The following is a 986-nucleotide window of genomic DNA, read 5'->3' on the forward strand; positions in this document are numbered from 1 at the left end:
TTACTAGCGTCATATATTATTCACATAACTTTACTCAGATCGCAATACCTGTTGTCACTTTGTACGATATATTTATTGCGATATCATACTTGCTTACCGCAACTTGCAACATTTATTTCATATTATATTATTGCCTTTATTTTTTTTAATACTTGCATTCTATAACCTGTTTCTTTATTGTGTGTCTCATTGCATTGCATTTTAATTTATTTTATCCTGAAACTATTTCAGGTTGTTCTTCTGCGATACAAACCTGGAAGGTGAACTGAGCGTTGTGTGCCTTTTTCCGTATTATTCTGATTTTTTCAACTGTATGCAACGTAGCATAAAATGAGCGACGAAGAATTTATTACTAAAACATTAAAAGAATGGGGTCTGGAAAAGTGGACATCAAAATTTTTGGGTATGTTAACTTCAAAATTATTTTCTCGTATATTTGGATAATAGGATATACTGCATATTCAATGTACTTGTTAAAATTGGTAAACATTACGTGTCATCAATATTGGAAAAGTAATATGTAGTGTATAAAAAATTGATTGGAATCTTACAGACCAAGAAATAAGCCCTTCATTATTGTTAAGTATTTCGGAACAAACATTATTTGAATTAATACCTACCGTTGGTGCAAGATGTGTTTTTATAGAGAAAAGGAAACAGTTTTTAAAAGAACAGTCAACAAAGGTTAGAAGGAATAAAATTAATAATAAAGATAATAGTATGTGTAATTACTAAGGTATGTCAGTTTAGAGCAACTTTTTTTTTATTTCACAAATAGCATATATACTTGCAGGAAGGTAAAATGAGATACTTGTTAAAGTTTGAGCCATTAATATTAACAGGTCGCTCATCGCAATTTTTAATTTTTCATTTAGTAAGATAGAAAATATTTTATAACTATCTAAAAAACAGTAATACAGCATTGCTTCACATAGATTTTTGTAGTAAATTTACCGCTCTACAAAAAGATCTCTTATCATTTTTTC

At 28.7% G+C, this 986-nt stretch overlaps 1 long non-coding RNA gene across 1 annotated transcript in view; it reads left to right on the forward strand.

Annotated features, from left to right (window-relative positions):
• The window catches only part of LOC112463828, a 2612-nt gene extending 1810 nt beyond the window's left edge, over positions 1-802 (forward strand). The window contains exons 2-3 of the long non-coding RNA XR_003041846.1: positions 232-403; positions 554-802. This is a non-coding gene — a long non-coding RNA (uncharacterized LOC112463828). The remainder of the gene's footprint in view (positions 1-231; positions 404-553) is intronic.
• The last annotated feature ends 184 nt before the right edge of the window (positions 803-986 follow it).

Source organism: Temnothorax curvispinosus, unplaced genomic scaffold, assembly GCF_003070985.1.
Source record: "Temnothorax curvispinosus isolate PA1 unplaced genomic scaffold, ASM307098v1 QBEX01013698.1, whole genome shotgun sequence".
NCBI classification, from domain to species: Eukaryota; Metazoa; Arthropoda; class Insecta; order Hymenoptera; family Formicidae; genus Temnothorax; species Temnothorax curvispinosus.